We start from the raw sequence: 26,561 nt of genomic DNA on the forward strand, positions 1-26,561 counted from the left end.
CTAATTTTGCATGAACACAGTGTGTCCTTGGACTGAAACGGCTCTATTCCCCTCAACTTTGTAAAAAGCTTTCATATTTAGAAGAATGAATTAAAAAATAGAGAATGCTTAAATGGTTTCTAGTACTAGTGAAAAAGCCTTTTGAGCAGAACTGCTCTTGGTATTGGTAAAAACAATTCTTCAGCAGGCGGTGTGTTGGAACTGCATGATCTTTAAGGTCCTTTCCAATTCAAACCATTCTGTGATTATATGATTTATTTATTTTAAATTAAATAACCAAATCAGACATGGGAAGGGCAATAAAATGACAGAACAAACAGTGCCATCCATTGTCTTCACTTTCATACTACTTAAAGGATTTATGCTGTAACTGAGATTGTCCCAGAAAAGCTGCACTGCAAAATACCTGCTATGAAGGGATATTTTGTAATGTTATTTCTGGTTTTGGCAGGGAAACCTTGCATTCTGTGCAACGCCCATCACACCTGCCAGCCACTGGGATGTCGAGGAGGAGGAGCTCCGCTGTGATGTTCTACTGCAAAGGTAAGACGCGTCATTCAGACACTTAACTCTGTGCTGCAGTCTTTGATTTCCTTCTGAATGCCCAGGGAGCTCCTGCTTAGGAACCTCTCCAACAGGCGCATGTTGCTGGCTCTGTTATTTATGGTTGGACAAAGCGAAAGTGCAGCAATGGTAAACTTACCCCAGTGATCAGAACGACTTTGCTTATGTTTCTGCTGAATGTTAATTAAGGATGACCGACCTACAACTGAACACCTAAGTTAACTAGTGGATGGGGATATTATGCAATATTAATGTCTGACTGCATTTAATTAAAGTAATTGGTGCTGCTACTTAGATGCTCAAAGTAATAGAAAAGTATTCAGAACTGTAGTGGAAAAATCCAAGGAGGCTTCTTGTAGGAAACCAAGGCTTAAATTAAACACAGGTACTGAGTGAACTGTTTAGTCTAAAGAAATTAGTGTATGATTCTAGGAACACGCATCAAAATACTCACTGTATTATTAGTCCAGCTTAACTAACACATAAGGTTCTACCAGAGGTTAAGTCATTAAAGAAACAGTATCTCCTTCCCCACAATTATGTTGTATTTCCATATAGAACCAGTCAAGTATGAGTGGGAATAAACTCCATCTCTGTGTGTGGAGCTCTGAAGCATTTCAGACAGCAGGACTTACTCCTACAAGCTAGTCTGCATGCACTCCCGTACCAGTTTGCATTTCATTTAACAAGGTTCTCTACTACTGGCTATTGCACCAAAAGCTTCTGTACACTCCTCACGGCATCTCTGCCTCCCTCTACAAATCCCCAGAAATTCATAGCACTTGAGAGATGATTTGTTGCAGATGTGTTACATAGACAGAAGGTGATAAATTTTTGTCTGTTCAATGTTGAATCTTCAGCTTTCTCACAACAGAAAGAAAGGTGGATAAATTCAAAGTTTATTTCCTCTGTATGTTGGTAAACTACGGATAACAGACATTGTGTGCTATACCCTGAGGAGGCCTACTTATATTTTATACCTATGCAAAACTCTCTGACATCCTTATTCAGTCTGTATCTTATGGCAGCTGCTCTTTTTTTCAATTTACTGGGAACAATTTATACTGAGATATATGAAGATGCTCTAGTATCAGCGTTACACAGAATGAGGGATTCTGATGGCTTCTACCCAGCCTATGAATAACAACAGTGAAATAATAGCGGCTAGAACAATAACGCAAGGATTGAATGCTATTCGCCTTGCGATGAGTACCAAGGATTTGCCTGAATAAATAGAAGCCTCCCCTCTCCAGAGAAAAGCAGTAAGTGAACAGGTTCCCGTAAGGATGCCCTTCTGTACGTACAGCAAACTTAGATAAGCGTAAATGGCACCGTCTGCAGCGTGTGCTGATGGGCACGTAACAGTCTGCATCCAGGCTGCACGAGGAGGCACCAGTTTTCCCAGTACTGGGTCAGAGGTGTGTGCTCTGTACGGTATCTGGGCTACTTCATCTTGCATAAAAATTACTCTGGACTCAAAGGTTGAGGTCATGAAAGCGTTGCGGGCAGTTAAGCAGTGTCTCTTTATCACTCGTCTGGCTGTGAGGGCTTATTTATGTGAGTTTCTCAGAGTTCTACTCCCGGCTCTGTTTCTGCACCTTGCTCTTAGCAAAGCCACAAAGGGTTTGTCGCTAGAATTCCTTTGGGGCACTTTCAGAGGAGCTGCACTGCCTGAGACCGTTTGGTCCAGCTCAGAGAGAACAGCTGCATCACTTGGGGTGGGTGAGATGACTCTGTGCTCCCCAGCACTCCTGGCTCTGGGGACACAGCTCCCCTGGGGTTCAGCCCACAGCAGAGCTGCCTGGGGCTGTCTGGCTGCTGCATTCAGGTCCTGGCTGTGTTCTCCAGGCTGAAATGACTGAGATTAGAGAGAAGTGCTGCTCAATTAGTTGAACTTCACAATCTATAGAGCCCTTAAGGATACTTGCATTTACTTGGAAACGCGCCTGCAACTGCAGAGAGCGGCTCTGCAGGGATTCTGACCAAAATCACCACCTTTGTTTCTAAGCCATAAAATATATGAGATATTATTTAAGGAAAAAAATCTGTCTTCCTGCCTGCTTTTCTCCTCATTTCAGGCTCTGATCTCTTCAGTGCCATGATGATTCACTGTCAGGAGCCAGTCTTAGCTGTTCAAAGTTTTCAACTTTCCCCCTCTCCCTGCACCACCTTCCCGTTCATACATGGAAGCAAATTGCCAAAATCCTCACTTAAAATCTACATTGGTCTCAGAGATATAAAAAGTAGCAAATGTGCTATAATTTTTATGGTGCTTAGTTTTAAAGGTGCTTATTTTTCCCAAGGCATCCGCTGCTGGTCACCGTCAGTAACAGGAGACAAAGTCTAGGCAAGATGTTGAAGTTATTTGTGTTGCACTGCACTGACTACAATGTTCTCTTTGAAGTTTGCCCAACTTTCAAAAGCACAGACTTTCTGAACTTAAGTTACTTCAGAGTTCATGAGCTTAAATAAAAGGAGTCAACTTATTCATGCAGCAGATACTTGTTTATATATTGAAGCTTTAACATCAGCCCTGGCAACAGCATAAAACACAATCAGATTGTATTTGTGCAGCAATTATTCTTGCTCTGTGTAATTACTGGTCCCTCAGATAACATCTCAAGCTACTTTATTGAAGCTGGGAATTGAAACCACAGAGAGAATCAGCTATCTATGTACATCGATAAAGCAGTCCATTAATTATTTCCACCTACTCAACTCGAAGAAAATTACCATACTAATGCCTCTGGATAACCACATGACCTGCTCTGCTTCTACATAAAAGCCAAACGTAAAGTCATAAAAGGCTTTGAGAGATAAATCAGGGACACCAAAGTAATGACAGTATAGAATGGCATTCATGTAAGTAATTGGTCACAGAAATCTCCAGACTGCAGCAATATGAGACAGTATCACAATGGTTTCAGATTTGGGAACCAAAGGTATTCTGATTTCTTTTTAAGAACCAAAACATTGATGACTGAGATATGTCCTTGCATGTAAGACAACACCACCAGCATTCAAAGCATGGTAAAACATAGTAAAATTTTTCATCACTAAATCTCAAAACTGAGTTTTTCACAATTTTTCATATTTTTGCTAGAACAGCATCATTTACATGCTGCTAATTTCATACCAGTCTGTTCAAATGTCCCCTTCCCTCTTTATGAAGGCTTCTCAATGAGGAGTTAAGATTCTGGTGTTCATCTTCTGCCACGCCTTTAATAGAGACATCCTGCAATACTCTCTTCAATCCACCTTTCAAATTAGGGCTGCTTATTTCTGCCTAACTAAACATTTTTTTCAGTTAAGAATATTACCTAAATAAGTATTTAGCAATCACAATTATTGATCTCTAACCTTGCAAAGCTTTTGATTATTTTCATCTACACATTTGGGATATCAGTGCAGAAAGCACTACCGCTTCTTTCATGCCACTGATTAAATCAGACTAAGTCACTTTTATCAGTTACGTTAATCTTAGGGTAACGAGCAGTTACACAACATTATGCAATTAGATTCTCCTCTGCCACACTGTGGTGACTTAACACATATACGAAAACTATACAATTGAATACTACTTTAATGTTTCCCAAAACACAGGCAAGCTGCTTAAAAGGTACCTAGAGATGCTTTTCACACGATTTCTTCTTTTTTGCATTAACAGGACAGGAGTAGAAAAGGGTGAATCTGCAGGCAGAGATACATCTACAGCCAGAGCTAAGCAACTGCGATAACAGTTGTTTTGGGCCGTTGCTACCACTGTTCTGAAAACTTAATGTACTTCTCTCTCTCCTTTCATTCAGAGGGATAAATAGGATTGGGGAAAGCTGTCTTTCCATGTGATGTTAGTGATGTTCCCACTGCTGAAAGACTTAGCATAACTGTGACGAGCAATGGAAATGAAAACAGATTAAAGGAGAGTTTGTTTGAAAGGTTAAATAGAAACCAGGATGTTTAGTGGTGTTGGCACAGATTGCTTATTGGAATGTCAGTCTTGGGTAAAGGAAACTCTGGTAAAAAGAGCTAAAAATGGAAAAGGTGAGGGAGAAAGCCACATTCTTTCCCCTTTCTCTCAAAACAAGACACTGATCATATGCGTGGACTAGTTCAGTGCCTGTGTCTGCCATTCCATCACACGTTGGGCTCCTTATTGTGTCTGCCAGTGCCCAGGATGCTGGTGTGAGTAACTACCTGCATCGACTCCTCGCCTCTCAGCTGGCAGTTTCTAATCAAGCCTAGTCAGCCCCTCAGCCATCAATCACTGCCAGAGGTCAACAGATTCCTCTTGAAGCAGGCAAAGAACAGGCTGGCAACTGAGTAAGTTTGCCTGACACTCACAATAATTTGGGAGGGTGGAAAAGAGTGAGAGTTTGGCCTGGATTTAAATGCAGACTGAAAGGGGAAAAAAGATGAAGTGCAAAAAAGCTGGTCGTTCCGCCCTTTAAACAGGGCTTTGTACTGAAATGCAGGAAATCCATGTTTTGAGCTGTTGTATGATCTCTAAAAGTAACCTTTCCTCTTCACGTTTCATCTCTCGCTCTCCTGTTTGAGCTTTGGTTCGTGCTGTAGAACTGGGAACTTTGGCTGTTCCTGTTAAAATGAACGACTGCTCCGAGCAAAGCGAGTGAGGTCTAAGGTTTTAAAGTGGATCCAGAAGAAAAGCGAGGAAAGGTTCACAGAGATGGAGTTGGAAAACAGGAGAAAGTAGTTCAGAGGAAAGTAATTGGAACTTATTGTTTTAAGGAAAGGGGAAAGACTGCTTATCCAGCAGATAACTTGAGCTCTGTTCTGTAGATTCAGCTTTATTTTAATGTCTTTGGGATACTATCGATCCTTTTGCTGAAAAATATAAATGAAAGAAGGGACATAAACCACTACAGAAGACAGCATATTTATTTTATCAAAAGTGCTCTTTCTGGATAGCCTGCTGCTTCACAGGGCACTGTTACTAGAACAAACATAACGCAGTAGGTTGGAATGTAACTATTTCTTGCCAAGTTCAGTACCTGTCTGCATGCATTAGCGTTTTGTCAGGATGAATATAATGAGCATCACATTCTGAAAGTGCAGGGCGTTAACGGATTCAGTCCGGAGAAGGTGGGCACTGAGGTGCAAGGGTTATGTGTGAAGAGCATTCAGTAAGGGTTAACCAGTCCCATTCCCTCAAACATTTCTGGGTATGACAGGAGCCTCTTGAGAATTACTTGGAGCTGTGGAGCACTCTGGTTTGCCACAAGATTCTTACAGCTAATGACAGCAAGTAATGCAGAAATGTCCTGGCTCTGCTGACTTGCAAAGATAAGTGAGGAGCAAGCACAGAGTTCACTATTGAGCGCTGCAGTTCATATCTGTGATGACAGTTTGAGACAGAAACACTGATGTTCTGTGCTCTGGTATTTTCTAGAGTAATCAGATTTCCCTGATCCCGTTCCGCAGGGCTCTGGCCCTGCCTGGGGATGCTGCTTCCACAATGAGATTACCAAAACTCCGTTAACTTTGATTGTTCTTGGAAAGGCCAGAAGTCGTTTGGACAGCTGACTCGATGCACTTACTCAGAGGTGGGAAAAAATGTTGTCTGGGCAATACTGACGTCTTAGACATCCACCACGGTGCTGCTGAACCACAGCTCAAATCAGAGGCTTGACTGCAAAATACTTTGGAATGGAAAGGAATCTTGGCCTCTCCCCAGCTGCCACATCAAACTGCACAGCTAATTGCTGTCCAATGATTGATCTTTCACCAAGCGCCTTTCCTAACTGCAGCTGTACTCTGAGGATTTGGTATGTCTGTTAGGGAAGGCTCCAGTCGCTGCTTCCTTGACAAGATGTGTCGCACAGCCCCTGCAGATAGGCTGCTGCTGTGCACAGAAGCCAGCTTAGTCATTACCTAGGAAAACCCTTCTGTTCAGGGAGAATCCAGCTCTCTTGTACAGAGTGATTCATCAGAAATACTCCCGGGATGTTTCTGCTACCCTGCGTGCACAACAGGCAGAAGCAGAAAAGGCTTAGAGGTTCCTCTGACTCAGGATGAACATGGTTGTGTGGGAATCCCAGCAACTATGGATCTTCTAGAGAAGCCTCACTTGCCGGGGCTTTGAGCAACCTGATCCAGTGGGAGGTGTCCCTGCCCATGGCAGGGGGTGGAACTGGATGGGCTTTAAGGTCACTTCCAACCCAAACCATTCCACAATTGTACAAATCTATAAACTTGCTTTTATCAGGAATTAATTTATAGTCATATTTGTTGCTCGAATATACTGCAGGGTTTTTTTTAATGGCAAGGTTGTATTTTAAACCTTTTGGTTTGTGGATGCATTCCGTTCTGAATTCTGCTGCGAATCTGAGCTTCCAGACAACCTTGATGCTCTTGCTGAGGCTGCTCTTGGACAGAGACACAAATGAAACTGCTGAGTTCTGCTGTCAGTGAGGCAACATTCTGCAAATATATAGGTTTCCACAAGGCCGTGAAGGCTCTTAAATACTCACCTAACTGTGCGTTTAATGATACTGGTAGGTGTCTTCTCATTTACTGTGAAGATTCTGTATTTGCAGTCAAATACAGAAACAGAGCACTCCTGTCAGCCTGGCGAACTGGGAGGGGTCACAAGCTGGTTTTGTCTGCAAACAAACAACCCCCCTCAACCTCCCAAACAAGCACAGGGGAAAAGAAAAGCAAGCAAATAAATCCTCTAGGCATTGCCTGGGAGTGAAGAAAGGGAGGAAAGTGTGCTGGATGTGAGGGAAATAGGTGTGGGCAGGGCAGCGCAGCGTGTGGGGCGGTGTCAGGACAGCGCACACCGATCCACTGCCCTTCCACAGACTTGGTACGACAGATAGCTGGCACATTTCCGCAGCTATAGATTCGGCCTCTAATGGGTAAAATTGATGCTGAACTCAGCAAAGAATACAGAGTTTCGTTTCTAGTCTGGTGTCCTTTTGCTGTTTAAATTTTAAATCATCTCACTGCAAAATTAAGTAAATATATATGTAACTTATTTAGCTTTCTCACTAGATCTTTGGTGCTAAGAATTGAAAGTAAGACCAGGATATGCATGATTTTATTTTTTTTCCAGTGCTGGAATTTGTTTAAGAAAAGGCCTTCTCAAGTGCTACAACATGTTATTAAATCAGAAGTGGGGAGTTAAACCATGCCTAGGTATTGTCATAATTATTCCACCTAAAATGAAAATGAGCCACCAGAGGGCAGATCCTGTGTTCTTAAAGGGTTTGCATGTTATGCCAGGGGTGTGAAATGGGCAGGACGGGATTAGTGCTTCCCCTGTGTTCAGTGTCTTCGGTCTCCTTCAGCTCTGATGGATGGGGGAGAACAGGCAAGGGAGTACACAAAGCAGCTAGAGGAGGACAAGCATGGACACTGTGCATAAAAGAGGGCCGTGCATTGCAGCAGTCTCCCAGCTGCTCACAGGAGGCCAGGAGCTACAGGACTGAGCATCGTGTTAGAGAGCAGACGCACAGGATGGGTTGTTCAGAGAGGACTGCTCAGAACTGCTCAACGAGATTGGCAGTATAAGCCAAAATGCTAGGACAGCATGGATGCTCTAACGATGGAACAATCTCCTCTTGGTGACGCTATTGTACACCTGTGTGATCCTGATCCACTGCTGTTGCTGTTTCTGGTCTGATTATGTTTGATCCCTCTGTTAACAAAAACATGCACAGACACAGCGACCCTCCCAACAGGCTTTGGAAGCTTCTCACTGCAGGCAAACACACAACTCAATCTAGAAACTGAACCATAAGATGAAATTTGCTCTGGATGCATCAGCAAGAATGGATGGAGGTAATGCGCAAAGAGAGGATGCTCCCTCTTGATGTACGATAGGGTTTGGAAATGTGCTGCTGTGCTGTCATCAGCACATGGAATCGGAAGGGCATTGCCTTGATGTGGAAAGCCAACAGGAGTAACTGAGTTGCGAATGTCAGGTGTGTGCTCAAGGTTAGATCAAATAGCTACTGCAAGGATAACCTGCTATTATTTCCAACTAGCAACCCCACAAACTCTGACTGAAAAGCTGTTTAGCACAGCGGTAATCTTCCTGGACCCCTTCCTTAGCTAACGGTGGGTGTGTATGCACGTCTCATACTTGCGTCAATCACAGAGCACATGCTGCTCCTCTGACCAGAGCCGATAGACAGCATAAGTTTGTAAGGCAATAACCACATGACGTTTCTTCTGTGCCTTGTAATGACTTATTCCAGATTGGGAAAAACAGCAGTAGCATGCATGCTATTTATGTGAGAAACACAGCCGTGCATGAGCATCATCCAATCTGCAAAGTAACCGCCTCACCTTGAAGGGCATCACAGCAGCACCCAACATTTCAGCAAGGCAGTGGAGAGACCAGTCCGGGGTGCAGTGCACAGTCTGTAAAACCTCTCGCAAACACAAAGACTATAATCTGCTTCCCAGTGTGTCGCAGGGAGAACAGAAGGCCCGTAGCTCTAGAACGCTCCCGACAGCCTATTTCTCTCTGCCAGAGACTATAACAGCTCAGAAGGAATGAGCATCAATTGCTTCCAAGGGAGATGTGTAAAAGATAATGTATGTTGCCTTTATGGCAGCAAAGATTCATTGGAAGATAGTGCCTTGGAGGCTTTATTACTTGTGACCTTCACACAGAACCAAATACATCTTTTTTTCTGAATAATTTCAGCCTGTGGATACAGCATTTGATGGTCTTTCTAGCAGTAGAAGAATAAAATCACACCTTCCTTGAGAAAGAGGTTTAGGAAGAAAAGTGTTAAATGGTTACATCCAGATGGAGCTTATTTTTCTATAACAGACGGATGTGTTTTAGGTACGCGCAATATGTTCAGTATTAACACACTCCTAGGAAAAGTGATATCTGGAAGGCTCCTAAGTACAGATGACCCATGTTTAGTGTTCTTGCTCCTGTTCAAAATTCCTCTACAACAAAGCCACCATAGCTCAGTCAGTAACCAAACATCCTATTAGAACTGCCACCTACAAATACCCATTCCCTTTAGCTGAAGTTTACTTTTTAGAAGTTTTTCCAGTACAATCTGACCAAATAAAGAAAAGAAACTACCAGGTATAGAATCAGAATTCTATTCTTTGCAGTTTACTTAACCAAGTTGCTTGAGACTTGACAGGACAAACAGAATTTGTTTTCTTATTAAAAAAGCTTTCTCTCCTGATCTCTCACAGCACTGCATACAATGGCTTTTCTGTCTGAGCTTTTAAGAAAGGGATTTCAAGAATTGAAACATTTCAGTTCCTACCTTGCTTTTCAAACAGCTGTAGAAAAGCTGCTGAGCTGTAGCGGTACACACTGAAATAAATATCCCTTTTAGTTTGCATTCAGCTTAGCAGAAGAGCAACAGTGGTTTAGGCACTATAAGCTATGTGCAGGGACTAACCTTACTGCAGCCTGCAGGCCTTTCTTCTTTAGCAGAAAAGACTGGATATGGTACGAGGAAAACGGGAAGTGCTTATTTCAGGAATATTTTCTAAGTAAAAAACCGAATACGAATCAAAAGACCTTAGCAAAACAAACAATAATATTCTCATGACTCGTGTTGGCAACAGTGTCTTCCTAAAGCCTTCACTGTACTGCCCAGAGTTACTGTGCCATCCAATCGTGGTGCCAGAGAAGTAGGGTGAAGCCGGAGCCTCGCAGGTAGGGCAATCGGCATTGGGAGCAGCACCGACATCAATAGCGATGCTTCTCCTTTGTTCTGCACTATTAGCTGTTGTCAGCTCGAGTAACAGATATATCCGTTATGCTGCCAAAGGAAACCAGCAGAGCAATAGAATGACAATTCCTGGACCACTTACAACAGCCTGCTACCTAATGCACAAGAGGAGTATTAATTTATTTCCAGTAGCATTAACTGTGGCCAATTTAATAAGAAAATGGTCTCTATACATCATTTCTTGGGACTTGGCCCAGTGATTTGCTCCTTAGTTGTAGGATGTAAAGTAATACTTTTTGCTCCATTTGCGTGCGAGATATTTCAGAACACATCAATGTGCTGATTTGTGATTTTTAGTAATAATTGTTCTTTTGAAACCTCAATGTGGTGATTTCAGTGCCGACACATCCTAAGTTTGAAAATCTTAACAGCTTCAAAAGGAAACAACTTGAACACCGAATATTTATTAACAAGAAAGAAATAGCTCATAGCAAAACATCTGGCTTTGCAGAAAATGGTTTTACTCTTGGTGATTCAAAATGGATGTTGTGCAGGTTTTTTGGTGGAAAACAATCCAGTTTTAGATTAACTGAAGCTCCCTCTTGTTTCTTCTTCTGTGCGTTTCAAAAAATTCTAATCATTTCTTCAGCAAAACTTTCTATAACATTTTGTTTCCCCAGAAAAGACACAGTTTTCACATTATCACTTCCTTTTCTGGATGAAACATTTTTATTAGAATACAATTAGCACTTGCAGCTAAGTGCTTCTCTGAATTGCAGATACATTCTGCATATATATCACTTGCCAAAAGATACTAAATAAATTATTCACATCTAATCCCAATTTGATGCTTAATGTCTTTCACAGCCTCTGAAAATTCCCCCTTTAACTTCCACTTTTCGGCATGCTTCACGCATGTTCTATCTTTCCTACATAGCATATAAAATCAAAGGGGAAGCAGCCTTTTAAACAGTGGAGATACTTGAGGGGAGCTGAGGAAGAATCTCTGGTTTTGTTCACACAACAGAGTTTGCCCATTTTCAGTTTCTCCTCCTTCAAAAAACACACTCCAATTTGCGGAATGAAAAACTGCATAAACTGTAGCGTCTGCGAAAATTCCTTCTGTGACACCGTCTGAAGCTCCTGGCTGCCATCACTGGTGGAAAGTTTCTGTGATGCATTTTAAATCCAAAGCTCTCCTGAGATGCTGTGTGGATGCGGTGGTTCCAATGGACTGGCTAATGCACGAGCCCGCAGCAGCCAAAGCCCACCTGCCTGGCCACAGCTATGGTGATTAGGAAGTCTCCTGTTCTAGAAATTACTTTGAAAAACTAGGAAGTGCAGTTTTTGCAGCCTAGTGAGGTTTCTTTAAGATCTCCTTCCCCTGAGGTACCACTTATAACTCCTTAGAAGTCTGAAAACTGTCTATAACTCATTAAGCAGATCAACCACGTTTTCTGCAGTCAAAACAAACATATTCCTTCCAAGGCAACTGCTACTCTCGTCGGGTGAAGAAGCATTAAGCACTCATCTAAAACAGGCGTTAATAATGCTAAAACCCCAATACAATCTCAAAGGCCTTTCCTGACCACACAATTCTATGATTCTATGAAATTCTGGTTTCAAATTCCTCTATTTTCAATCTCCGAATTTGGGTGTCTCTGGATCTGGGCAACTGCATAAACCAGGCAGGCTTGTTCAAGTGTTTTCTCCCTTACCAGAACAATCATCCCCTCTTAAATGTTGACAGAATCTGTCATTTTCACCTGCCTATTATTCACTGTAGACATAACACTAGTTAAAATTAACAGCAACACTGGCTCGCAGTGTGTCCTTTAACACTTACACACAAACCTGTCAGTTCTTCACATTAAGATACACTTACTCTTTTCAAAACACATTCAAGCTGACTACTAATTCTCCAGCCCTTGACTTCATAGGCAGTATAAACTTTTAAATGGTAATTGAGTCATCTTTTGATAAGCTGAAAGGGAGAGCAAAGTCTGATGTTGCCAAGAGAGAGCTGTTTGCTCAGCAGTAAAGTTTATGGAGTACTGCTTTATTCAGACAAATTATTAGGTTCAGTACAGGTGGTAGGTGGATGGCACACAGTCATGAAGCACGGAAAATCCATACCCATTATCTAGCAGCATCTTCTAGCCTTGAGATCTGTGAATTTACAGCTGACTTGGAGCTGTGGCCAACAGTGTCATCTAGCAGCGAGTCTGTGTCGCTCCCCTGTGGAGGGCATACAGCTCACCAGGAGGAAAGGTTGGCAGGAAGACCCGTTCCTCAGTTCTTGGATAACTATTAAGACGTGTGACATACTGGTTTATTCTGACAATGTTACTATTAAGAGTGTATACGGGGAAATAAGGCAGTTGCCTACAAGTCCCCTTGCTGCAAGCGCCGTATTCTCTTGCGCTGCAGTGAACTGCATGAGGTATCTACTCTTTTGTTTTAAGCCGAGTATGCCTGGGTCATCTGTGAGTCAATAATCCCATATTTGCTGCCAGCTTTTTCTATCCTTGACAAACACTGCCACTGCTGGAAAACATCCTGGTCCAGTCCATTCACAACAGAGACCTCTGCTTCCAGTTTGAAATACTACTTGGGTTAACACTTTTCACATCAACGTTTTCTACCAATTTTTCTGATCAATCTTTTATTTCAAATGTCACGAAATGTTTCCGAAACGTAGAAATGGGATAAGAAAGTGGTTCTCCTTTCTTTGACTTTAATGCTTAAACTGGCTGAAAGCCTGAGTGCCTCTTTGTTACTCTCCACAAGATTTTGTGTAGACACTTTTTCCCTGAGATGATCTTTATTCCTTTATTTCAAATAGAAGACAGAAGGATAAAGTTTGATTTAAACCATTTTCACTGTGGATGTACTCATTTTACACTCCTTAATGTTTATCGCACAGTGCTGAACCTCTGAAAATCTGTGACCCTTACCCAGGTTAGGATAATTGTAGTGGATCAGGATACTTGCTGTCAACTTAGCATTCCATTTTCTGCTGTTAAAGCTCCTATCAATGGCAATGAGGAAAATACTTTGGAATCCTTCATTGTCCCTTCTCTTGTCCTGGAGTGAATGGAAGCACAAGGAGTACCAGCAAATGGCTCAGTTAGGGTTGCTCACTGTAACTGCGAATGAGCTCCTTGCTGTGCCTAGAAAAGCACAGACCACAATAGAAATGTTCTTCACCATTCAGATTTCAACCAAAGCAGAAATTAATTTAGCATCTCTATTTTTCTGACTAATAGAGATCCCTCTATGGCAATCGATGCATCTTGTTAAAGTTAATACTTCAAAATCGTGCACACGGATACACTATTTACAATTATGGCTCAACAACTTGAATGATCATAAAGACGTCATCGAGAAAGTAAAAAGAAAATTGACTTGTTGTACCACTGTACACTAATTAAACTGTTTAGTGCAGAGATCAGCATAAATAAGGAATTAGCAAACAACGATGCGAGCAGAGGATGATTTGTACTATCAGCACATTGATGCACTGGGCTCAGATACTGTAATTTGATTGGCAGTGCTTTATTAAGTTTTGGCAGCATTTAAGTAGACTGGGAGTGCTGTTATGAAGCTCAAGCACATTAATCCAAGCTCCAGCTCTCGTTAATACTGATGAGTGAAGGCAGTTAATTGAATTATGTATGAAGTACTGCTGATTAAATAATATTTCACTCCTTGCTATAGAATTAACTCTGCTTTATTAACAGCCGCTGTTGTCTCTAATAGTGAATGTCAGAGGGACCTTTCTCAGCCATCCACTTTCATTTTTTCAGCCATCTGCTCAGGTTGCCTGTGCGTGTGCCCGTCCATTCCGACTTGAACTGGCCTGTAAAATGAATAGTTCTAGTTTTCTCACATGGTGGTGTAATAGTGGAAAACTTTTATTCCCTTATAGGAATGGCTTCAATTAAACTTTTCAATTCATTTTTCTCATTGACAATAGAAGAAGATTCTAGGGATGACACAAACACATACTTTTGACTGATACCATCTTAAGAATGAAATACAACATTAACCGGCTATTTTACTTGGTTACTGATTTCTACTTTCTACCTTTTTCTGACGCTTTAAAGTATTGCACATAAAAACAGGGACACACTGTTAAGGAGGGAGAGAAGGGAAAAATCCAAACACAGAATGTGAGGTTACAAAGAACTGCAAAGCAGGGCTTTAGAAAATAAACAAATATCCTTTCAGGAACTCTACTGAGCAACTACAATTATTGTCCTCACCAGCAGGCAAAGCTTTACAATGAATGTTAAAGACAAGACCCCTGAAAGAAATCAGCAAAGCTCGGATTAGCTCTCAAAGATAAACATGACTAAAACTAATTGGGAAAGTGGCAATGGTTTAAAGACAACAATAACAACAAAAGCCTCAAACAATGTCAAGACACAAGGGTTACTCTGGACCATGTTGCCAGAAGGCCAGATCTCCCGTTCTTTCACCCTTTGCTACAACATGGTACCAGCTGGCAAAGCATATTGAGATCCTGTGCACTGAAATTTAGTAGGGAGGTATATTTTAAAGAATATAGAACACCGCATGCAATGTGTATGAAGTCACAGCTTCAGTAGTTACAAACAAGCATTTTTAAAATATGCTAGGATGGAGAACTGACAAAGAACTGCTGTTTTATTTTCAGTGCCGAGTACATACAGCCCTTTCATGATCAGCCTTGAAACAGTCTGAGTTTTCTGTTGGTGCTCCTATTCCTGTCTGTTTGTAAAATGTTTTCAGTGAAATGCAATGAAACACTGTACTACACAAGTGACAGATACAGAAAGTTTATTTGAGTAGTAGCAGAGATCAAGGATGATCAGTTTTAATACCTATCAAAACACAGAAATGCAACATTTTCACTATTCTATATTACTTTGTAATCCATTTACTTCATAAAGACAACAGAGGAACAGTCTTTTTTAAGTGTCTTTGGAGAACAGAAAGCCCAGAGCAAGTACCTTTGTGTAGATGTATTATAATTTTTTTTAAATTTCCATTGCTTACCCGTGTGTGTCCCCAGGAAAATAATTTTTTATGATTTTGTTCTAACCAGAAACAGTGAAGGAAATGCTTATAAAACATTCTTTAATAAAAGTGAATCAGGTGTTTCTTAATTCAAACTGCAAGAATGCCATCAGTTAGGATCAGAGGGTACAGCAAGGTACATTACAATGTTCTAAAACATGGTTTCAAGAATGCAAATACTGTATTTGACACCCAGTTTCATTATAAGAGTTTACATTTTGTATTGAGGTGTCTCTTCCCAAAAAACTATAATGATACCCATGATCTGCACACAGAGTTATGAATAATGGAAAAGAACTGTGGATAGAGCACTGAACTCCCAGAACCAGAAATCTGAATTCCTCTCTATTTACCTAGAAGCCCAGAACCAATATGCTAGTTTGATGCAATTCCTTTCTTCCATGGGGATAAGACTTAGCCTTGTGTTAGGACTGTTGGAAAGACTGAGGGGAAGGAGTTAAAAACACTTGAATGTGTTTTTCACTGAATGGATCTGAGCCAGGAGTAAATTTCTCTTAACTCACAATGAAATCCAGATCACAATCTCAGTGACTCATAATGCAAGCCTCTCAAAAACCAGAGGGGTGCCCATAGCATTAGCTAGTTATAAGTCAGGGTTAATCTTGATTTTTCTTCTACTCGATTATGATGGTGCAACAGCCAGATTAAAACGAAAATTCAGCTTTCACAGTGCTGTGGAAGGTAAAGTAGCTTAAATCAACAGACGATAGGAGGTCCTTCTCTGAAACCATCGATTCTTTCTGTATTTGAAGGATGGATTCAAGGAACTCAGGACAAGGACCAAAGGCAAAGATACAGAAACTAGACCTACAAAATTATTTTTTCTTCTTGTTTGAATCTAAGTCACTTTGCCATTGCAACGTTTATTTCTTTTGGGTTGGTAGATATTTTGAGGAGAGCAAAAGAGACTGGATGACGCAATAACTTTAACTTAGAAAGTGCAAACCCTGTTGCTTGAGGTTAAAGACTTTCAACACCAAAAACCACTGGCAAAGCCCATGCTAAAATGGAAGAATTGGTTACCAACAGAGGCTGGAAGAGTGCATGTCCATAGAGGCTCCAGCTGGAATTTTGAACGGCCTATGAAAATATTGATTTCAGAGCCACGGACCAAGGAACGGATGAGGAGGAGGCTGATAGCCATCTGTGGAGGAAGCTTTGCCTGTTTCTCAGGGGTTCCAAAGATCATGAAGTGCTGTGGAGGATGCCAGCTGGCCTGCTGCCATGAGGCTTCTCTGTTCCATCAAACAATCTCTGGGAAGCCTGCCCATGAAATCACAGCATATATCCCAAAACAAGAACCACTTGGTATTTCTTTGCTCTAAAAGCTGCTGAGAAGCAGATTTCAAGTCCAGAGAAGCTCAGACATCTAAAGTTCTCTTGACTGGTTGTGTTGGAGGCATGGCAAGCGTGAGTCTCCGGAGAGTTGTTGGCAGTAGTACTAGAAGTGTTTACTTAGGACTTGGTGCCTTTCTCTAATCTTTCTGGCTTGCCTACACGAATGTTTCCACGTCACCCATTCCAAAGACTGTGCCTGCAGAATATCTACTGATTTACATCATCTTCCACACCCTGGAATCTCTCTTCAGTACTGTGAGGTCAAGCGATGGTTTCCCATGCTGACTGTTCCCTTCCTGTACTCTCAATCAAAGAGGACTGTTTCTCCAGTAGAGAGAAATGGAACCCTCTTCTTTCCTGAAGGGAGAACTGCAACTTGAGGCTCATTATCTGTTCTTTACCCTTACAGTCACATTTAACGCTACTGAATTCTCACTGAACCAAACAGATAAAAACTTGCTCCTAACTAAGCTGAATGTGTTTTCTCTCCTTTCTCTACTTGGGAGAAAGTTACTGCAAACCAGCAGAGGGCCCTGGTGCAGGCAGCCAGGCTTTAATCAGCTGATCTACAAATTAGTTTTAACAATAACAAGCAGCAAGAAACCAGACATTATGAACTGTAGCATCTTGTGCTGAGGCCACAACAGTGCAAAACCACTACTGAGAATATGATTACAGTGACACAAAATGCATACAGGCTTCCATCACTGGTGCCTTAAATACCTCAACGCGCCTGAAGTCCTTCTAATACTGAACGTTGTTACGTGCATTGAATGGCAATACCACGCAGAGCTGAGAAAGAAAAAGGGATCTGAAAAGGTCAAACACGCAGGAAGCAAGTTAGTGGTTTTGGACAGAGAGGCTTCAGGATGATTTTCTAACAAGGAATTCTTATTTTATTTTAGTTAGATATTCATAATCAGCTTCAAAACGGAGATTAGGCAGGAGCTACTGGTCTTACATAATTATACCTCCTGTGCACCTACAAACAAAAAGGTAGTAATTTTTACTGATCATTTTTATTTTTATACATCTTACTACTATTATTTTCCTTGTGGTAGAATCCAAAAGCAATTCTCCACACCCAGGTTATTCCCTGCATCCTTTATGCTAGGGCAAATCTGAAGCAAAAATTATAAGAAGAGACTTATTGCCACAGACCCTAAATTTAGAACGAGAAATACCTACAGAACACTGTGAACTCGGTAGGTGATTCATTTCCCGTTGAAGATGATTCCTAAAAGCTCAAGTACCTCCAGAAGGTCACTCCCACCTTCAGAAAACATACACAACAGCTTATTTTTAGAGTCCTGTAGAAATGCCTTGCCCACACAGTGAATTGCACATATGTTCTGGGATTTAGCTGCCAGTTTTGTCAAAGTTAAAAAATTCTGGGCTTAATGTTTTTACTAAATAAAATTTTCCATGTATTTCAGTCAAAGCAAAAACCAGTTTTGCATAAAACTGTTGCTCACGGACCCAGCAGTCAGAGCTAAGCCTGCTGTTTGCATTCTTACATTTCCTTGTGAGTTGCTGGTCCTCCTGCAAGTACAGTCCTAACTTCAGATACAGCAGCTGGAAAGGATGCTGGATTAGGTGCATGCTAACTTGCACTGCTAAAAATGGAGTGAAAATGGGAACTCTCTTCCTTTCTGTTTGTGTCCTTTGCACAATACGGATATGCTGTTCCTCTATCCAAACCATGCTATTCTCCCTTTGCTGCTAAGCCCTAGTGGCTCTCAATTGTGTCTGCACAGGAACTGCAACGCTTGTGAGGTTAGAAATGAGAGAATCAAATACTCAAACTCCTATGATCCTTTATCAAACCAATTACTTGCAGTAGATTCAATACTAGAAGTATATACTAAATTTCTCATGGTGCATGACTCTGGACTGGCATATATTTCTGTATGTGAAAGTAGAATCATCCATCTGGTTTCTTGTTTGAGGATTCACTGATTCATGTTGTGTTTGAAATTTAAAATCAGCTGAAATCCTCAATTCAGGTATCACTGAAAACACTGGTTTGGATACAATACTGTAAATTATTTGCAAATGGTAATGTACAAACTATTTTAAACCAATTATGAGTATTCTGAAGGTAGATGAAGATAACCAGAGCTGTGCATCCCATACAGCCTGGTACCCAACCGTGATGGAGCTACAAAAGAAAGAATACAGAATTCTTTAGCAATAATGAGAAACAGGGTAAAAGTGACATAGAGATATTAGAAGATTCCAAGATAACCCACCTTTTTTGCACCTAAGCCCAACAACAGGGTTTTGCTAATATTGGCTATCTGACATTAATGCCGAATTATCTACTATCATCCTGATTTCCTGGGGGTTATTTCTAGAACACCGATTTTTAAAAGCCCGAATTCTTTCAGAAGAATATTCGCATGAAAATGTAAAATGCTAAAAGCCATAAAAGAATGCATTGCTAAGGTGATTGCCTCTGGACAAGACAGTCCTGGAAAAGAGGTTGTGCTTCCAATGGTTGGTTCAGTTCTTCAAAGGAATAATAATAAAAAACATCCTGAAATTATCTGTGCATCTTCATGCAAATACCTCAGTTAGCATTCAAGGAGCAATTTATCCATCTCCACGCATCATAAAAATCCACTGAAGTAAGCTTTGTCTTGTGGTATAATTTACATCTGCTGCCCTTCAACTACTAGATTAATTTCTACCACAGATGAATTATTTCCTGCTATTCTTTCATAGCTGCAGGTCTTACACACGGAATACTATAGATAAATATTTCATAGATCGAACACTTGAGCACTATATGTTAAAAGTGTTCAAACTCTCTCTCTCTCTAGGTGTACACTGCACGTTGTCTGTATGCGCCTCAACTAGAGAGCCCTGTAGTACAGAAGGTGGTTCTGAAAAACCTACTTGAAAAAACCCAGAAACCTAATATTGGCATGAATAGAACAATTCATTTAAGGTGTCAGAGGTTAGTGAAATTTAATATTGTGATCTTTGTCTCTGGTCTTTGGTATATTGGATTGCACTACAGAACAGTGGGTCTGTCTGGAGGTTTTTGTTGTTTTAGAGGAAGGAAATACAAGAAGCAGAATTTGATCTCTTGGTGCAATGCCTAAAGATACAGTTATTTTTGCTTACTCTTTGGACCAGTTAAGTTTGTGAGCTCCACCAGGTATTCGAATGTTTCTGCTGAAGCAAGAGGGCTCTCAGGATGAAAACTCCAGCTGGGTTTATGAAAAGGTTAGACCAAAGTTACATCATTTCTGCTAAGCTTATAGTGATTTCAGACTTCAGCAAAGAACAAATCTGGGCATTAGCTCAGACAGCCGATGAGGAGATGTAAATGTATTTGGGATTATGTCCATTCATATCACGTAATTCTCTATAAATTTTACAGTTACTAACACGCAAAGTATGGCAGGAAGAGAATATAAATAAAGTTGCACTGTGAGAAGATTACCCATAGCCACTCGGAGGCGAGACACAGTATCACCTTGGGGTCACTGGAAGTGCCTATCACAAAGTTAAAAGGCAAGTTAGGGAATGAAAATGGACACCAAATTAAGAGATTCTCTGAATAAGGGCAATCTGGTTCTATTTGCTAACCTTCTGCTCTAAAAGGAAAGTACTTCACTAGAATATGAATTTTCCTGAATGTTTAACACTATGATATGGAGGAACCCTGTGCAGTTCAAGCCAGTTCTAAAAGTCACATCAGTACAAACTTATCTCGTAATCATAGAAGAATAGGTACTGGGCTGGGCTGGGCTGGACTGTCCAGTGCCCCGTTTCTGACAGCAGATTCTGGCTATAAAAGCAAATACAACCAGCTACAGAAAAGGCCATTTAGAAGGGAAGCAGAGCCTTCCTTTACTGACATGAAACAAGACAGGAGTTCTTGTCCCATTCCTTTTGCCTTTAGTACAGAAAAGCATGATAGCGATGTTCATTTACTGTGTCCATCTAGGGACAGCAAATGCCAGGGATTCTGACAACTCTTCTGTCTATAAAAGCACCAGAATTACATAGAATGGAAAGCCAGCTGACCTTATTCCAACAGCTTTGCATTTAAAAGTCTGCAACTAAGAATCTCCTCTTCCCCAATTACAAACAGCACGCTCCACAAAATCACCGCTATAAATATATGGCCCGGCAACAGCATTATGTACTAAGTAGTTGAAGGTGTCTTTATGTACATTAGGCATGAAAACCAACACGAGCTCTTGTTGCAGAACAAGGTCAAGCAGGAAATTGAAAATTAAATGCCAGTATCTCAGTAACAGCTTCCTGAAGGGCACATTAGAAACAATTTACCAGAAATCTTCCCAGAAGGAGGCAAGAAACAAGAATATCCTTCACTTGAATGCATTTCCTCTGCCTGTAGGGCTTTAATGCCACTTAACTCCCTCCGTATTTCCTTTTAATATGTGGAAGGATTTGGGAGGTAGGGAGTTAACAGATATTTCAGTTATTTATCCCACTTTCAACCCCTAAGAGAATAGAGAACATTCTTGCAGGGACTAAAGTTCTTATTTAAAGATGATTTAGATACTGTGGAACTTTGCAGTCAGAATTATGACAGTCTTCAGGCACTAAGTGATACAGTAGGTCCCTCCCGGGACCTTGTCATCTTCTTGCCTAAGCAAGTTGGATACCCAATTCCCAGGGCCTTTGGGAAGAAACTATGTATCTTACATACTTAGCTCCTTTTCCTTGGCCAGTCCTTTGCATTTTAAAGCACTTAAATAGAGTTTGTAGATCTGGCCACCAATTTCAGAAAGCCACCGGGGCTTAAGACTGGTACACCAGTTCTGAAAGTGGAAAGGGCTAGAAATAAACATTCTGTGCTTCAAACTGGAGTTTCTAAATCAAGAAGTGTTGTTTATGAAACTCAGTACCTTTTATTTTATTCAGTATTTTATAACATTCATGTTCTGGAGCTCCTTCACATCTTTATCTTTACAACCCAATAATGGTTTAGGTAGAATTTTGATGCAAAACCTACACAAATGTGAAGTCCTTGTTATAATTAATTGATAAAAATAAGCATAAATACTCATGACTCAACGTAAGCAAGTGGGGAGAATTTCTATCTTATCTTCTACAAGTACTACTTGTAACTCTGTATCCTTTAAACCATATCTGTGCCTGCCCAAATGTGCTATTAATTCAAAGAAGGCTGTGGAAAGAGTAGTTACAGAATCAGCAACAAGGGAGAAACAATGGTAAGGCAGGCAGAAACCTGAGCATCATCAATACAGGAGAAGAGCTTTATGTCTTTCGATTCAATGCAGTTCTGCCACTTTATATATATAGTACTTTTCCTTTGGTCCTCTCCAGAATTCCACTGCAGTTTCACTGAGTTACAGGCATAGGAAGAGAGTCATTCTCTGCGCACAACTCTTATCTCATTTCACATCTCAACAAATACATAATTTTAATTTTCATCTTTTTTTCTCTCTTAATTATTTTTTTTACCTAAAGTAGGCATAGGCATTGCATGGAAATAAAATAAGCTGGGATACAATATTTAAAAGTCTATCTAAAAATGAATTTGCACTGGACAGACTTTACTGGATCCAAGCATGGTTGACAATGAGAATAACGCGATCGTGGCCGTCAGACACAGTCTGTTCAAGTCAAGTGGAAGGACTTCCACCGATTTCACCAGGCTCTGAGTGAGGCACCATCTTTTTACTGCTTTATTCTGGAACTAAAAAGCCACAAGTCCTGCCACAAAGCAGTGAGCCCATAAACGTGAAATTACAACGAGCAATAAAATCTTGAGAGACTAGTTTCTCAGTTACTTTAATTTATACTCCCGTTAACCAATTTTAAATGCCCATTAAAATAGCGGCTAATTCTAAAGATGTCAGTATGTGGATAACCGAGCCTGCCAAGGCCATGCAACGGGAGTGTCCCAGCCATATCCCATTAGACTTCAGTCATTTATTTCTTCTTTATTTCAAGAAAGCCTAATTTAAGACCTGGAAGAAAAAACAGTTGAAGATGCCTAACTGCTAGATAGGAACAGTAGAACGGAATCAGCCCTCACTCCTGGGAAGTGCCCGGCCGTGCTGCAGTGAATGGGTGTTCTGTAGCCATGGCCTCAAATTACACAAAGGTTGACTACATTATCTGAGATGCTTTCTCTTATGTCATCTGCTATATCCTCTGAGTCACACAGAACAGCTAAATCCTGCAGTTCTAAATTGGGACTAAAGCTGGGAATTAGCCATCATTCCTGTCTGCACATTGTAGCAGGGCAGCTGGCCCGGGGTACGGCTTTAACTGACTGAGACCGAAGGAGCAGCTCCTCTCCGAGCTGAGCATCCTGTTCATCCTGTACCTGTCTGTGCTGTGGTAACACCAGCACGATCACGGGGGCAAAAGTTTATTCCTTCCATTCAGCCCCTCCTTTCCCCGAGAAACACTGGATGTTGTATTAAAATGTGATAACCTCAAAAAGCACATTAGGAATGAGCTTGCAGTGCAAACACTCTATGAGAAAAGAGATGGAGGCCACGCTGCAGAGCTGTGTAAATAAGTAATTTCACTTTGGCTAAAGAAGTTGGAAAGATATGGTTTTAAATAAAACCATTGTAAAAGGAACGCAATGTTGTAAACATTGTTTTGGTTTCTTTTAAAGAATAAGCTTCTGATGTCCTTATTCAAGGGATGCAGCACTTGACTCAGCAAGCAAATCCCACTGTTTCCAGTGGGACCTATTTTCTGACAATAGTAATTATTGAGGATTTTCAAACTGACAGTGCCTGGCTCTTGCAGAGACTGCTCCAGCCACCCTGGAGTCCTCATTATTGTAGTGTAGAGGCACAGTAACTCCTGGATTTCAGAGACGTTGCTAAACCAAACCTGACCAAAGTATTTCTTGGAAGCAAGGAAGAAAAATTTAATCTCCTTACGCTATGATTGAAATGTCATTGCTTAAATGCTAGTGATTTCCAACACTTAGGTTAGTTTTTAAACTGAAACACAGTGGCTGGGCAAATGGGCCTGCACACATCTACCCCTCTTCCTTCCTGACTTCTGAAGTTATAACATATTACCAGACAATGCCAATATTTCACTGCAAATAATCATGTAACATTCTTCAGCTCTAACAAACAAGGCTGTGAAATGAAAAATCTGGTAATGTACACGAGGGAGGGAAGCCGAGCTCACAGTGCCCATCCTTGTTGCCTGCTGCTGCTTCTCTGTTGAGGCAGCTGTACCACTTCATTTCAGTCAGTCCAAGGACATGGGCTTCTCCAAAGAATCTGCAGGAACATCTTTTTTCTAGTCAACAGCATAGGACACTAGACAGACTAGACTAGACACAGGTATCTGTGCTGGTTGTTTGATTCTCTCTGTGTAAAAACCTTCGTTCTTCTGCTAAGCCCCTATAACTGAAGCTCCTAGATAGTAAGAACACAGGAAAAATAAATTAGGGAGAGGTTATAGGAAGGTCCTAAAGGACCACCTCTGTGTCGGGGTGGAACATCTATCAGCAATATGCTCTGGCATCGAGGGAACAACTTCCAGTGTAACTTGTTTATTTCGTGCTACAAATTTCAGTATTTTCCTTTTTCGACCAGATATCGAAAGGCTGTAGGCTGTGATGTTGTCTACATCCACCTGTGAGTTATAGCAGCACCATTTGCACAGCTGTAGTTAATGACCTGTCAGGGTTCCCATTATGATGTTATGCTGTTATTTTCAAGGTTTATGTCCTGACTATAAAGTTGGTGACTGCTTGGTCTGGAAACACTAATGCATTTTTGTGCATTTTATAAATGCAAAATGAAAAAGTGCCCTAATATAAAACCACCCTTTATTCAGAAAGGGAAAAGTGAGAATTTTAAGTTATATTTTCAGTAGTAGAAAAAACCCCAATCAATAGCGTTCAGGAAACGTCCTTCTTTGGCCAGAGTCATTAACTATAATGCGATTTACAGCTCGGCGCAGGGTCAGCAGGTAGCCAGGAATGCATTAGGTAGGTGACTGTATTTTATGGTGAGTTTCTTCATAAGAGAGAGAGTAAATCTCTCAGTGACCACAAAATGTGCCCAGAAATACCATGGTGAGGTGATGTTATACGATAGCTGTATTTTAATGTGTTTAAGCAAAAGCAGTAAAACTTCTCCCAATAATCCACATCCTTGTAGGCAAGCAGACATGGTAAATGATGAGCATGGATTTGAGCTTGTTCAATGGATTCACGGTTCAGTGAATTCACAACTGACCTTTTTAGAAAGATGTTGCAAGACAAGGAAATTTTCACTGAGTACAAATGAGTGGTTTCAGACTATCAAGTCAATAGCAATCCCCTAATTGAAGAGCCTAAGTAATCCTACACAGACACACACGGTACTTCAGAAATCAAGTTCTTGCAGGCTCCTGAATAAATACTATGATATAACATCCTCTGATTCCATAGTCACTATTTAAATTGCAGCAATCTATGAGAAAACTACTTGCACACTATGATGTATCTTCCTTTAGGTAACACCTTCCTTTCCTTTTCTTTTTGACCTCTTTTTCCACTAGGCAGAGGACAGGATTTGACAGGGAAGTTCTTTGTGAGTAATAGTAAAGCTTTCATTGACAGCAAACAACAAGCAGAATCTTCTGTGTATAACCATACACAAGAGTAGTGGTGGGATCTTATTTCACAGGAGTTTATTTTAGCCACAGATAAGGGTGTAGCTCCACGGACCATATTTTCCTTCATATAAAGTGGCAAATTCTACCCTAATGACACTAAATTGTATTAATTAGATGTAAGAATTGAAAACTGCATGCTGTTTTAGTAGAAAGTCCTCAGCGGTGCTGAGCTCATCACCAGTCTAAGAGTCTGGAGTAATCTCCCTGAAGTCACTAAAACACCCTGACGTAAACAGTCTCAGGGAAATAAGAAGTGGACTCCTCATTGATAATTGTAAAATGTAATTGTAGTACTCTTAAAATGTAATTATATTCATCAAAGAATTTTAAAAAAGCATTTTTTTGTAAGTAGGATAATGACAGGAGGAGCGGCGAAGCAAGATCTTAGTGTCACTCATTATCTCATTTCCATGCTGTTGTGCAATCCCTGCTAGCTCTAGCTCTTCTGGTACAGATTTATGGGAGAAGTACGTAAGCCAATACAAGCTGAAGCATTGTAACCCTTCTCTGATTAAGTGCAATCACATGCCACTATAGAAGAACATCACAGGTGCAGAAAAAATAGCATTCCCTATAGCATTCAGTGACTTCTTTCTCCCCAAGATGCTAACTTATTTTACCCTATACAAAGAAAATCTATAAAGAAAGGGTTTCTTTAACGTAGGGAGTGATGACTATTACTATATGTCTTGTACAAAAACACATGCATGCACACCAAAAGACTACTACTAGCCAAACTCCAAGTCCTCTCCTTAAATAATCCATCAGGGCAGATGTCATTACTCACTTTCAGTTTGGATTATTAGCTTAGACAAGTTCCTTGGCTCTGAGCAGCTGCTAATTCTTCTACTGGATGTCTTTGTGCTTCAACTCTATTCCTTTAAGATACAGATACCATCAGAACGTCTATTGCCAAAGGTGACAAGAACTGCTAAGATATTGCGTGAAGAGTAGCCTGTCAAGGCGTAAGATAAGATAAACTTCTTGAATATACCAATGCATATACTCAACAGCACCAACACGCAGCAGCCTTGCTGTCTGGAACTTAGAACTACCCTGAATAATCCTTCAAAGTCAGGATTTACAAGCTTTCACTTATTAATGGCTTACTCACAGACCACTGTTTCAACTGTCTTTATACTTGGCTTGTCAAGAACACGATAAACCGTTTCCTGTATATACCAGTACCTGTACTTGGAATTCCTTCCTTAGCTTTTAGGTTACCTAAGAAAAGAA

At 40.8% G+C, this 26,561-nt stretch overlaps 1 protein-coding gene across 1 annotated transcript in view; it reads right to left on the reverse strand.

Annotated features, from left to right (window-relative positions):
• The window catches only part of CA10 (carbonic anhydrase 10), a 162,674-nt gene that overhangs the window by 100,264 nt on the left and 35,849 nt on the right, over positions 1-26,561 (reverse strand). The window lies entirely within an intron of this gene.

Source organism: Cuculus canorus, chromosome 18, assembly GCF_017976375.1.
Source record: "Cuculus canorus isolate bCucCan1 chromosome 18, bCucCan1.pri, whole genome shotgun sequence".
In the NCBI taxonomy this organism is placed as follows: Eukaryota; Metazoa; Chordata; class Aves; order Cuculiformes; family Cuculidae; genus Cuculus; species Cuculus canorus.